Here is a 12,239-nt window from a genome sequence, read left to right on the forward strand (position 1 = left end):
AATCAGCCTATCAAGACACCTCTTGACGGCTCTTCAAAGCAGAAATAAACAATTAAAGTCCAGTGATTAACTGGATTAAGTACTGACCCTCAATAAAGAATAGTAAAACAGTGATAAGGCTGTAGGTTTTTGGTGTAGATATATTCTTTAAAATGCGACAACTAGTGTGGGGAAATCAGTAGTGAAAAATTATGATGGCAGACACCTTGCATTTATTAGCGGAAAGCTTATGTGTCTGTATGCTAATGAAGCTGTATCAAAATATATTGATAACGTGTATTTACTTGTCTGTCTGTTTGCTTGTGTGTGGTCTGCATGTGTGCATGTGTGTGTGCCTGCTTGCTTGCATGTGTGTGTCTGCACGCACTTCTACTATGTATAAGTCCAGATTTATGCTGATTTTACAGTGCCAGACCACTCAGATACCATGCCGCAGTTTCAACATATAAAACCCCACTCCAACAGTGTCCGTATACTGACTCCGAGCTGACCAGTCCTTGTTTTAGCCCCTTAATGCTGAGCGCCAGGCAGGGTAACAACAAGTACCATATTTTGGTAGGACTCAGACGCGTACGGGGGATCAAACCACCGACCTTGAACAGATTTCCTTGCAGATGCCATGGAAGCTGAAGATACCAGGATAGCGAGGTGTGAAACAGTGTCGTTATGAATACATTTCAACTTCCATGCCAAAGGGAGCTAAAAGCCATGACATACATTCTGTCATGAGCTATATCACCTCAACAACAAGTCTATCACAATGATTGAAAAAGTGTGCATCTCTCATGCAGGCGGCCACAAAGTATGGAACTTGGCAGGTTAGGGACCCACTGGGATTACTTTGAGAGACAGGCTATATAACAGGTCACCGTTTTTTTCTCTGAAATTAGGAGAAGGAGATTTTCAATTTTTAAGGACATCCAACATGGCCAACATACAATTCACTTTTTTTCTGGAACAAATGAAGAAATTATCAGCGATCACTTAGATGATATCGTGGTCTTGTCACATGCATCTCCTAAATCTTGACTGCATGTCACATCGCTGTCTTGCCTGCATATTTTAGTGTAGATTAAGAGAAGACATCAGGCAACAGCCATATCTATTTTTTCACTATGCAAGTAGGTTTTAAAGGGGGAAGTTCAAATATATGCTCACAGTTATTCTGATAAGGATATTTTCTTCAACCATTTAAAGTCATAATATTGATTGGAATAGGAGAAACACTGGCGTTTGAAATATAAGTAAAAGTATAATTCCCAAGCATTTTTTTTACAGTGATTTCTAAAGGAATAAAAGGCATAAAAAATAATTCTGTTTAATGGTCTATTTTCATAAATATATTTTTTGTCAAAATGTTACAAACTATATATAAGTCCTTTTCCATTATTGAAAGTTCGAAACAGATGCACTTGATTGTGAAACATTCTTAAATCTTGATTAACCAAGTCATAAAAGTTTAGTTCTCTAGTTCTAGTTCTTTAGTTCTCTGGAACATGAGCTTGACAAGTACCGGTAGTACAGCTCATTATCACACAGCTAAACCCAGTGTTATTTTCCCCCCAAACAGTAATTTACATTCTTGAAATGCCAAACAGGATATTTACCAAAACAAGAGTTAAAAAAGACAGTAAATAAGTTCCATAAGACACAGAAATGTCAAAAAATATATGAGATATTGCTTCAAAAACATGTTCAAAGTCAGACACAAGAGATAATGGCGCCATTACAAGATGACTGAAGTACCAGACAGAAATTCCTTATTTACCTGATGGTAATGTCAAAACATCACAGACACTATATCAGGTGCAGTAAACATTGACTAGTGGTGCTGAAGAGAATTCATTATAATACTCATCGAGACATATTCTAATCCTTTGATTTCAACATCAAACAGGAGTTCAAATATCTATTGGATATCAACTTGAACACTTTTAATGTTAAAGTATTGTTAACATTAAACACTATTGTTGTGACTGTTGTTGCAAACTGCACCTGTGAATGTTGTTTTAAGTTCAATGCATGTGTATGTTTGGGGTGTATTGGATGTCATGATGTACATATGGATCACAATATTGCTGTTGTATGGCTGAGAAACTGTTTTTTTTAGACAATTCCAAGTCAAATGGATTGCAGTGAATAAACTCTGAACTGGGACATTTGAAACAGTATTGATTCGGGACTGTAACAGTACAGCAGTATGTATGAAACAGTACTAATTAGTCTTAATGTTTGTTTGTTTGTTGTTGAACGCTGCACTCAGCAATATTCCAGCTATATGACGGCGGTCTGTAAATAATCGAGTCTGGACCAGACAATCCAGTGATTGACATCATGAGCATAGATCAGCGCAATTGGGATACGATGACATGCATCAACCAAGTCAGCGAGCCTGACCACCAGATCCCGTTAGTCGCCTCTTACGACAAGCATTGTCGCCATTTACAGCAAGCATGGGTTGCTGAAGACCTATTCTACCCTGGATCTTCACGGGTCAATTCGTCTTAATGATGATAACAGTACAGCATTACATATAAAACAGTACTAATTAGTCTGAATATGTTTGTTTGTTTGTTGTTTATATTTCAGCAATATTTCAGCTATATGATTGACATCATGAGCACTAACTGGAATAACCATGACATGCATCAAGTTTAGCAAAACCATGTCATAAGCAGTAAAACATGATGAGCAACAATAAAATATGATAAGCAGTAAAACATCATGTGATGAGCAGTAAAACATCATGTGATGAGCAGTTAAACCATGTGATGAGCAGTAAAACATGTGATGAGCAGTAAAACATGAAATGAACAGTAAGAACATATGTGGTGGGCAGTAAAACTATATGATGACTGACGTGTGTACTCAGTAAAGCCAAGAAACTGGTGGTAAACCAAGCATATTCAAACCATTGGGATGTCAATCTTGAAACCATGTGATGAACAGTAAGACCGACATGTAGTGATGGGCATCAAGCTGTGTGTGCACACACTGCACAGTATACCGGTAACCATATGATTGGTAACAAAACCATGTAATGATTAGTAAAACCATGGTATAAATAGTAAAACCTGATGATGTAATGATTAGTAAAACTATGGTTTAAATAGTAACACCCTGTAATGATTAGTAAAATGATGGGATAATTAGTAAAACCATGGGATAGTTATAAAAACCATTGGGATAGTTAAAAAACTTGGGATTATTAGTTAAGAAAACCATAGGATAGTTATGAAAACCATGGAATAGTTACGAAAACCATGGGATAGTTATGAAAACCATGGGATAGTTAATGAAAACCTTGTGATTATAATAAGTTATGAAAACAATGGGATAGTTAAGAAAACCATTGGATGATTAGTGAAACCATGGGGTGACTAGAAAACCATGGGGTAAGTAGTTAAACCATGGATAATGAGTATAATCATTTGGATACTTGAAGGAGTTGATCAATGTCTGCAAACCATCAAGATGGCTAAGATCAGAGCAGAAACAACTACTCTTAGTGCCATATAGAACAAACAAACCAGCTGAAACAGCATTTTCAGTCAAAGCTCCAACTCTGTGGTACAGTCTCCCTGAAAACCTAAAACTCATAAAAACTGTGTCTTCCTTTCAGGCCCGGCTGAAAACCTTTATCTTCTCCAAAGCCTACCCAGAATAACAAGCTCTTCTTTTTTCAGCAAGCGCCATTGGGCAGCATATAGTTAGAAACAAGGTGCTATACAAATCCATCATTATTATTATTAGTATTAGTAGTAGTAGTAGTAGTAGTAGTAGTAGTAGTAAAACCATGGGAGGATTAGTAAAGCCATGGGATGATAATAGTAGTAGTAGTAGTAGTAAAACCATGGGAGGATTAGTAAAGCCATGGGATGATAATAGTAGTAGTAGTAGTAGTAGTAGTAGTAGTAGTAAAACCATGGGAGGATTAGTAAAGCCATGGGATGATAATAGTAGTAGTAGTAGTAGTAGTAGTAGTAGTAGTAGTAGTAAAACCATGGGAGGATTAGTAAAGCCATGGGATGATTTGTGAATCCATGGGATATGTAGTAAAACCATTTAATGACATGAATGATTAGTTAACCCATGGATGAGACAGAACATTAGATATCCTTCATCAAGACCACATGCTGATTGTTTACCAGTGAGAAATAAAAAGGTCCACATGCTCTGGTGGAACACAGCTCCTGGGAGCTCTGGATATATTCACTGATAACCTTATCGATTTGAGATCTCTGAGGAGCCATCAAATATTCATTAAAAGGGCAGTTTTACTTCTCAAGTGTACAATCAAGGAAATATTTTACACCAAAATGAAATTACAAGGAAGGTTTTTTAAAATCTACAATCACATTTATCTTTAAGCATTTTCCCATAAATATCTAAAAATATATTGTTTCCTACACTCAACGGTTAAACTTGTTACATGATGAAACATCAGGCAAGCTTGTGTACCCTTTTCAAAGAAGTTTAATGGGAAATCAATTTGTTAAAAGTGTCTTGGCAGCTTGTGTTCTGTAGATAATCAAGTTATTTCAGTCCACTAAGCAATGTATGGATGAATAAGTTATACAAAGGTAGTGATCAACTTTTTAAGGGCTCCCAAGGCCTACTTGGAAGAGATGAATATATCAGCCTCCAAGCAGATTGTGTCTTGAGAGATTTTGTGAAAAAGTATTGTCTTGGGACATAATGTCAATGAAGTATCGTTTTCAGAACTTTGGGGTTGTATTTCAATAGAATCAAGATGCTTCTCGAAGATTGGTTCTCTGCCACTGAAGCAGAGATGCCCAGCTGAAATGCGGGTGTGTAGACCAGTGTGAATACCCTTGTGTGTAGACCCTTGCTGTTAAGACCCTTGCTGTTAAGACCCTTGGTGTGTAGACCCTTTATGTGAATACCCTTGTGTGTAGACCCTTGCTGTTAAGGCCCTTGGTGTGTAGACCCTTTATGTGAATACCCTTGTGTGTAGACCCTTGCTGTTAAGGCCCTTGGTGTGTAGACCCTTTATGTGAATACCCTTGTGTGTAGACCCTTGCTGTTAAGGCCCTTGGTGTGTTTATCCTTGGTGGGTACACAATCTCTACGAATACCCTTGTGTGTAGACCCTTGCTGTTAAGACCCTTGGTGTGTAGACAATCTGTGTGAATACCCTTGTGTGTAGACCCTTGCTGTGTTTATCCTTGGTGTGTATATCCTTGGTGTGTAGACCATCTGTGTGAATACCCTTGTGTGTAGACCCTTGCTGTGTTTATCCTTGGTGTGTAGACCATCTGTGTGAATACCCTTGTGTGTAGACCCTTGCTGTTAAGGCCCTTTGTGTGTTTATCCTTGGTGGGTAGACCCTTTATGTGAATACCCTTGTGTGTAGACCCTTGCTGTTAAGGCCCTTGGTGTGTAGACCCTTTATGTGAATACCCTTTTGTGTAGACCCTTGCTGTTAAGACATTCTACGGTTTAGACCCTTGGTGTAAGACCTTCGGTGTGTAGATCCTTGGTGTGTAGAACCTTGGTGCAGAGACTCTCTTCAGTAGATACTTTGTAGCATAATATTTCAGATGTTCAGTGTCATTGTCAACTCAGTAGAGCAGATTATAAGTGTTCCCTGTGCAATTGGTCATGAGTGAGTGAGTGAGTGAGTGAGTTAAAATTTAACGTCGCATCGGCATTATCTCAGCCACATAGCGACGAGACCAAGTTGGTCATGAGACAACTGACAGATTGTATAAGGTGAGAACAGCAAAGTTGGAATTTATGGCAATAACGTAAAAGAGGTGTTTAAAGGAATTATACAAAATCAACAAGGCTTGAAGTCTAACAAGACTTAGTCTTCTAAGATGTCCCTTACTATTTTCAAACACAGTTGCAATGAACAGGTCTCAATAATGAACACAGTTAATGACATATCCCAACCATTTCTAGACAGTGTAGACAAATATACATCCTACCCAAGATAGATACCCTATCCCAACAGAATCATAAATCATAGGTACACTCCACTAATATTCTCCATCTGTGTTTTACAGTGGTTAGTTAGCCATGGACATACTGTCATTTAGAACTTGTTAACCCAGGCACGGTTTGTGCATCTGACTTAATGAGCTCCACTCCTCCAATGTGCAGTACAGTGTGTCTGTGTAAAGGTAAGTATTCTCTTCAGGAGGAACACATGTTCCTCTCACCAGCTTGCTGGAATCTTGAGAATGTTCCCGAACAGACAGATTGTATAAGTCCTTCTGCTACTCAATCATCTTCACATTCATCTATATCTTTTTGTTTGTTGTTTAACACACTCAACAATATTCCAGTTATATGTAAATATGTCTGTAAATCATCCACCAGACAATCCAGTGATTGAAATCATAAGCATCGATCTATGCAACTGGAATACAATGACACGCATCAACCAAGTCAGACCACCAAATCCCATTCGTTGCCTCTTACGACAAGCCTGGTTGCTGAAAACCAATTCTAACCTGGATCCAAACAAGTCACATGCATCTGTATTGCACCTGACAATCATGTTTCCTTAGTTCAGATATTTTATTTCCACATCTATTTATTGCTAACAGATAGTTTTCTAGGGTCAATCATCTAACACAAATGGAAATGTTTGTACAATAAACACAGTGGCTCCTTGACTTTCTACAACTTGTTTCTGAAATGTTCCAGTATTTAGGAGGGGCATGGTGGGTATGTTGTTTAGGGTGCTACAATTCGCTGTGATTTGTTGCATAGCACGATTTTGGGTTCGAATCTTGTTTCACCCTGATTACGTTTCTAGGTTTGTCAGCACCATCCCTGTGCTTGTGGATTTTCCCAAAGTAGTAAGTGTCTAAGAACTACATCACTTCAGGATTTCCTGCCACATCACTTGTGTTCTTTAACCTGAAATACAGCCAGTATCTCTCAGTGTCATTTCTACACACAGGGAGGATCTTTGCTGTCAGTATCTCATGTTAAACAACACAAGAGACATTGGCAAGTCTAGACATGCAGAAAATACATTGAGAGATGGTGGCTGTCAATATCTCAGGTTAAACAACAAAGAGGCAAGGGCAAGTCTAGACAGGTGGAAATGACACAAAGAGATGGTGGTTGTCAATATCTCATGTTAAACAACAAAAGAGATGTGGGCAAGTCTAGACAGGTGGAAATGACACAAAGAGATGGTGGTTGTCAATATCTCATGTTAAACAACAAAGAGGCATGGGCAAGTCTAGACCGCAGAAATGACACGGAGAGATGGTGTCTGTCAGAATCAGGTGTGTAAGGCATCAGGTATTCCTGTGAACTTCTGGGAGAAAGAGGCAGTAAACACACACACAAACACATGGTGTTGTTGATGCTCACCAGCTACAAGGGAGGAAAAAAATACCCTGGGTTGATTTCAGCTCACATACCGAGCCAACTGACAGGGTTTAGCTACCAGACTGACATATAAATGTGGGCCATCTATAGAGGATTCATCATGTAGACTGCCAATGTGCCAAATACCAATCCAATCTTTGTCCATGCAGTGTTATTTGTCAGCCTTGGCATGGCCATGATAATTAAGGGCTGACCATTTGATATTCTGGGAGGGAGATGGTCTGGCTTCTGGGGGCTGGATTCTGGCTTCAGGGGACTGGATCCTGGCTTCTTGGGACTGGGGACTGAGACTGTGGACCAGGAACTGGGGACTGGCTTTTGGGGACTGGGGATTGGGGACTGGATTCTGGCTTCCGGGGAATGGGGACTGGCTTCTGGCTTCTGGGGACTGGGGACTGGGGACTGGATTCTGGCTTCTGGGGACTGGATTCTGGCTTCTTTGGACTGGCTTCCGGCTTCTGGGGACTGGATTCTGGCATCTGGGGAATGGGGACTGGCTTCTGGGGACTTGGGACTGGATTCTGGCTTCTGGGGACTGGGGACTAGGGACTGGATTCTGGCTTCTTGGGACTGGGGACTGGATTCTGGCTTCTGGGGACTGGCTTCTGGCTTCTGGGGACTCAAGGCTTCTGGCTTCTTGGAACTGGAGAGTGGGTTCCAGGTTCCAGATTCTTGGTTCTAGGTTCTGGGGTCTGGGGACTTAGATTTATTTAAACAATTTGTCCTTAGGTTTTACCCCAAAAATAAATTGTTCACTTGTCATGTCCTTATATAATGTGTGTTGAATTTTTAAATGTTCAGTTCTTCCATTTACAGAATGACATTATGTATCTTGAAATTGTGTGCCTACCAAAATCCCAGAAAGAGTCACAAATACTGTTTTCAAATAAAGTGAGTGATACTGCATCAGGATTCCGACAGTTACTTGTGGTAAAAATGCAAATTAGAATCCCAGGGGTTCTTTAAAATGCCAACCTAAATCACACACATTATCAATGGGAGAATAACCTTTCAACAGACACTTTACATTATGTTCTCTTCATGCATGTCAAAAAGTTTACATTGTTTTAAGACTGCCTTATAACAAAACATATTTTAACTTTCTCAACACATACAAATCAGCATGTATTAATGATTAAGTAGACAAAATGCAAGTCTGGGAGACACGTCACTATTGTCCGGATCCTTGACCTAATTCCACAAAGCGATCTCTTGTCTATGACTAGTGTAAATCCCAGGACTTGTTAATAGATCATGGTAATTTTACAACTGATGAGATGGCTTTGATGAATAGGCCACAGCTTTAGGTTCTTTCATGTACCATATTCTCTGTAGTAAGCACCCTGCTCCAATAAGCACCTTCTGACCAATTTCTGAACCAATCTGAACGTCATCTTTATAAACAGCCCCTGCTATTAAAATATTACTGACAGTCCATATTGTCTTGTTTATTTTGTTTACTGAAAACAGCAGTGTACAAGGGTTAAGTAACTGCCTAGTAGCTATTATCAAAACAGTTATCAAAACAGGTTTACTTTCATCGATGTTTGAACTAAGTTTGTTCACTCCCAATTGATCTCTGAAAACAAATTTTACTCATTGTCAATGGTTGTCCACTTTTGTCAATAGGGCCTTTATTATGGCGAATATGGTATACCTTCGATTATTTATTTTAGGGATTGGGTGGGTGGGTGAGTTGAGTTTAACACCGGTTTTATCAGTATTCCAATTATATCATGGCATGTCAGCTTAATGAGGGAGGAAAGCCCGAAGTGATGCAGGTCTCAGACATTTACCATTTTGGCGAAACCAATGGTGCTAACAAACCTAGAAACTCAATCGAGGCGAACCGGAATTCGAACCTACAAATCATAGGTTTCTTGCCTGCCCAAGGGATGCAACTCTGCACAGCAAAGCGGTGCCTTAGACGACTGGGCCAGCCATGCCCCCATTTATTTTAGGCAATATTCAGTTTCATAATTATATAATTTTGTTGGTGACAGATTGTTTCAGTTACTGTCCCATAACATACCATGTTTAGAACAACACATTTTTTCAGCACATCCAGTATATTCAATAATTCTTTAAATCATTTTCTTGAACAAAATATTTTTTTCAAAAACACCCCAGGCATATGAATGGTTGGTGCTATAGTCAGTTTGTCTTGGCCAAAGGGATGGGTCATTAATTACAGTGATGGGTGGGTCAGACGTTTTTGATGCTCCCATGTACTGAAAGTAAGTACCCTCACCTAAAGCTTGTCATATTTTTCATTGACTCTAACAATGTCCTGGTTCATTCTTTCCATGACTCTCCCCAAATATGTGTATTATTTTTATGACCCCCTCACACCTTCTATCCCCCACCCCCATCCCACCCCACCTTATACAAGGGTTAAGGACTGGTCCCTAATAAAGAAACAGATGTGGATAACTACACAACAATTGTAAACCAGTTCCTGAATTATTTGTCGTAATTTGATCAAGACATGAACATATGATCTGATGGCTTTATGTACAACATAAACGGGGGGGAAAAGGTTTTCACACATTTTCTGATAATTACCCTTGGGAACAAAGACTGGCACAAAGTATTTTCTTTTCTCATGTTTTGATGCATAATTGATGATGTACCATCAGGTCGTCTGGATGAATTACATCACTGTTGATCATGTTACAAAGCAAATGCTACAAACATCGCTGTCTCTGTCTGATGTTTGACAATCGTTGCATGACACATCCAGGCTCCCTGGAGAATGTTTTACTTTAATAATTAAGCATACTTCTGTTTCTGTCTAGCGGATCAGGTACATCTGTTGATGATGCTCAGCTTCAGTTTAACATCAAAGCTAATGCAAGTCTGCAGCTGTATCAAACCATCTTGTCAATGATTGGGCTTATTTATTGATTTAACGTTTTTTTAATTTCTTATTCCAATGAAAAATATTTTTACAGAATAAGGAGACAGACTTATGTCTACAGTCTTCAACCATTTCTGTTTACTGATTCAAGCTAAAAGGGACAAAAAGAAAATAGAAAAAGTTTGAATATATTTCTCTTTGCCAAGCCACTCTCTATTCAATGGATTAAAACAGAAAGAAAGGTTGAGCCACAAACAATTCCAATAAAAAGAAGTTTTTAAATAATGATTGATCAAATATGATTCTCTGACATTTGTTCATAAACTATTCTTCACAATTAAAAAATAGACACTTTTTTTGGAGAGTCATCGTTTATTGTGCAATCGTGAAACTCTTCACAACACACAAGTCACTGCTCTATCTACTCATCTCTAACAGGTCTGCAAAAGAACACATAAATATCTTTCATTCTTTAACTCAAAAGTGTTCCAGGTAAGGATACAGGGTCACGTTCCACAGAATGATCTTAGCATTAAGACGATTGTATTTCTCACATCATAACATTGGCCTATGGTAGTCATAGTGCTCAGATCCTGCAACAGGACCCTAGTCCCCACAACCAATGCTGGTTGTATGCAGCGATTTCATGGATCAGGTGGTCAGATGGGCTGATTTGGCGGATGGCATGTCAGCATATCCTGATGGCGTGGATGATAATGCTCATATTATCAATCATTGGATTTTCACAAACGCACACACGGACACGACGCACACTTTAACTGACTATATAGTCATCAGATTTACCAAAATATCCACTTGATTTCAACAGATGAAGAAGATGCTTTGCCATGAAACATCATTACAAAACATAAGACATTATCTACAAATAATAAAGACATTATCTGCAATAAAGTAAGACATTTTTTCTACAAAAATATAAATGTTATCTACAAAAAAATGAAGATGTTATCTACAAAGGTTTCATGTTATCTACAAAAAAATAAAGATGTTATCTACAAAGGTTTGATGTTCCCCTGACCGACCACCACACTGACATGTAATCCACGACACATTTGTAACACATTTGTGTGAAATGTCTTTCACATAAACAAGGTAAATGTTTTCAAAACACATTTTCGAGTCAGATCTGAATCTAAACAAGCATAACCTTTCCTGATCATATGTGCCAAATACAGCGAATGGATACCTTGTGCTGGGAGCTATATATATGCTGGTAGAACACCTCAGTAACACACAACACATGCAGGTAGTCCCATGGAAATAATCATGCCTTCCTCTTCAGTTTCAACTCAACTCATAGATGTACATTTAGAGAACCAGCAACGAGGTCATATGGGTTATCTGTCCTGAGTGAATAAATTTCCTAAATCCTGAGCCTTTGGCGAGCATTGCATGATTCACAAGGGACATATAATCCTTAATCCCGATGTTTCCAGTAGGTTATTCTATAAACAGTAAACGTTTATAACAAACTGACCGATATAACAAACTTATTTTTTAGTCCCATTTGTTGTATATATATATGCTGTATATATGCTTATAACGAACTACGGTTATTATGAATTAAATTTCGTGGTCCCTTCTTGTTCGTTACAACTGTAGTGTACTATATTACTCATTGAGATTATAAGAGAAAATGAAGAAAACCATATGAAATGACAACCCTACCGAGAAACTTCACTGAAGGCAGCCACTTGTTCAGATGATGTCATGGTATCAATTTGAGACTTCATGAACAATGGATGACATCACAATGGATGACATCATAAATGGATGACATCATAAAAAAACACTAAACTTCAACCATCAAGATATTGAGTAAATAAGCCATTTCCGACCATATGAGCAACTGCCCAAATCACAACTTCAGGTGGGAAAACACCCAAATCCTCTCCAACAACATCACTCAAAGGAGTCCAGATTCGCCGCCACAAGCCTTCTATCAACAGAGATCTTGGCTATCTGTACTATGAACTCATGA

At 38.7% G+C, this 12,239-nt stretch overlaps 1 protein-coding gene across 1 annotated transcript in view; it reads right to left on the reverse strand.

Moving 5' to 3' along the window:
* The window catches only part of LOC124142808 (dipeptidyl peptidase 2-like), a 103,251-nt gene that overhangs the window by 19,807 nt on the left and 71,205 nt on the right, over window positions 1-12,239 (reverse strand). The gene's annotated exons all lie outside the window — the stretch shown is intronic.

The sequence above is a fragment of the Haliotis rufescens genome, unplaced genomic scaffold (genome assembly GCF_023055435.1).
Source record: "Haliotis rufescens isolate VD_foot unplaced genomic scaffold, xgHalRufe1.0.p SCAF_59, whole genome shotgun sequence".
Classification (NCBI taxonomy): Eukaryota; Metazoa; Mollusca; class Gastropoda; order Lepetellida; family Haliotidae; genus Haliotis; species Haliotis rufescens.